This window comes from Chrysoperla carnea (assembly GCF_905475395.1).
Source record: "Chrysoperla carnea chromosome X unlocalized genomic scaffold, inChrCarn1.1 SUPER_X_unloc_7, whole genome shotgun sequence".
Lineage (NCBI taxonomy): Eukaryota > Metazoa > Arthropoda > Insecta > Neuroptera > Chrysopidae > Chrysoperla > Chrysoperla carnea.
Genome location: NW_025408200.1, coordinates 118,907 through 121,406, shown reverse-complemented (window position 1 = coordinate 121,406; position 2,500 = coordinate 118,907). Strand labels below are relative to the sequence as shown.

The window sequence follows — 2,500 nt, the reverse complement described above, 5'->3', positions numbered from 1 at the left end:
AATCTATAAATAATTTCTCTTATAAAAAAGTGAAATTAAAAATAGAATATATTGAAATTATTTGTTTATATGTATATAATCTCTATTAAGAAAAATAAAATAAGATTATAATTGATATAATCTATATTTTTATTTTTCTATGTTATATAATAAAAATAAAGAAAACACAAGATAAAATTTTTTTAAAGAATAAAATTTATTTCAAATTTAAATTTCTTTATGTTTTGTCTTGATATTTCTTTTTTTTTATTAAAAGTTATTATGTTAAAAAACAAACCCATTTGTTTTGTACCATATTAATATTATATATATTTTTATGTAGAAAATAATTTATAAAAAAAAAATAAATACATTTCTATAAAATATACCAAATATTAATTATTATATCTAGCTAGCACTAACAAAAATATCAAAAATGTTATGTATATATTTATTAATACCATAATATCTTTAATTTATATATATATATATTTAAAATAAAATATATAATTTATATTCTAGAAAAATTTTTTTATTTTAAAAGAATTTATAAAGATATATAAATTAATAATTTTATTTTTTATATTAAAAATAAAGATTATTATTAATAATAATACTTACATTTAAAATTTAAAAAGATTACCCTGGACGGTGGATCACTTGGCTCGTGGGTCGATGAAGAACGCAGCTAATTGCGCGTCAACTTGTGAACTGCAGGACACATGAACATTGACATTTCGAACGCACATTGCGGTCCTTGGATACTGTTCCCGGACCACATCTGGCTGAGGGTCGTATACATTATATTAATATAATAAAAGATTATTTTACATAAAATTTTTTTTATGAAAAAGAAATTTATCAATAATTAAAAAAGAAAATTTATTTTTTCATATTTAATTAAATTGATAAATAAAATTTTTATAAAAGAAATGTAAAATTATTTATATATGAATGTTTTACGCCAAATATAAGAAAAAAATAAATATAAAATGTTTTTAATAGCATTTAAAATTTATATATTTTTTATTATTTGTCGACATTTTTAAATTAATATATCAATATTATTTTTTATCATTTATATATAATATTATAAAACTTTATGTTAATAATAATATTAATAATAAATGATATTAATAATATATTTTTAAAATATTAAATAAAGAAGAATAAACAAAAATATTATATATTAATATTTTGTTATGGAATATTTTATTTGTAATAAAATTTTCAATATACTCGAAAAAAATTAATATATATAATTATTTATTTTTTATTTTCTTCTCTTTAGATAAATATAAAAATAATATTATATAATAATATTAAAAAAATTTGAGTATGAATAATTAAGAAAATTGTTTACTTATAAAATATAACAAAAACATAATATATAAAAAAAATTTTTGTTTTAATACTTCTAAAAACTTTTACGACCTCAGAGTAGGTGAGATTACCCGCTGAATTTAAGCATATTATTAAGCGGAGGAAAAGAAACTAACTAGGATTCCCTTAGTAGCGGCGAGCGAACAGGGATAAGCCCAGCACTGAACCCCGTGGCTGATAAACAGACACTTGGGGAATGTAGTGTTTAGGAAGATTCAATATAAACCTATTGTTATATAATACATCCAAGTCCATCTTGAATGGGGCCATATACCCATAGAGGGTGCCAGGCCCGTAGTGATTATTATTGATGATAGGTGAATCTTTCCTTAGAGTCGGGTTGCTTGAGAGTGCAGCTCTAAGTGGGTGGTAAACTCCATCTAAGGCTAAATATTACCACGAGACCGATAGCGAACAAGTACCGTGAGGGAAAGTTGAAAAGAACTTTGAAGAGAGAGTTAAAGAGTACGTAAAACCGTTCAGGGGTAAACCTGAGAAACCCGAAAGGTCGAAAGATGAGATTCATTTACTTTTTATCGTTAATCAACCAATTTGTACTAGCATGTGACAAAAATTTTTATTAGGAATTTATTTTTAGTAAAAATATATGCACTGCTGTATATTGTTAATTGTATGATAACGAGGTATGCACTTCTCATCTTGTAGGACGTTGCGACCCATTAAATATTAATCTATAGGCATTGGTGCGTTGATTAATGTACAATATTATTTTTTGATAATATTTTGTGTATGTTAAACGCCTATGTTTCTTGATTAATTGTTTGATGGTATTAATTATAAATTGATATTGAGTCGCGTTATTAACGCGTTCAGATCCACCACGAGTATAAATAGGTTTTTTTATTAAAACATATTATATATACGGATTTTATGCCGTTATATGATACTATTTAACTGTCAGTAGGTGTATGATAATGAACTGGCTCATTTTTTTTTATTAAAAATTTATCTGTCAGCGACGATATAGCTTTGGGTACTTTCAGGACCCGTCTTGAAACACGGACCAAGGAGTCTAGCATGTACGCAAGTCATTGGGAATAAAATATTTTTTCATCGAAATATTTATAAATTTTATGAAACCCAAAGGCACAATGAAAGTAAATATTATTTATATTTT

General features: G+C 23.6%; 2 non-coding genes across 2 annotated transcripts in view; both read left to right on the top strand.

Moving 5' to 3' along the window:
* The first annotated feature begins 619 nt into the window (after nt 1-619).
* Nucleotides 620-774, top strand: LOC123304588. The gene has a single exon (XR_006536595.1). It is a non-coding gene; the product is annotated as a 5.8S ribosomal RNA (ribosomal RNA).
* Nucleotides 775-1,409: 635 nt separating this feature from the next.
* Nucleotides 1,410-2,500, top strand: part of LOC123304601 — a 4,575-nt gene continuing 3,484 nt past the window's right edge. Inside the window, exon 1 of the ribosomal RNA XR_006536607.1 lies at nt 1,410-2,500. This exon is cut by the window's right edge and continues 3,484 nt beyond it. This is a non-coding gene — a ribosomal RNA (large subunit ribosomal RNA).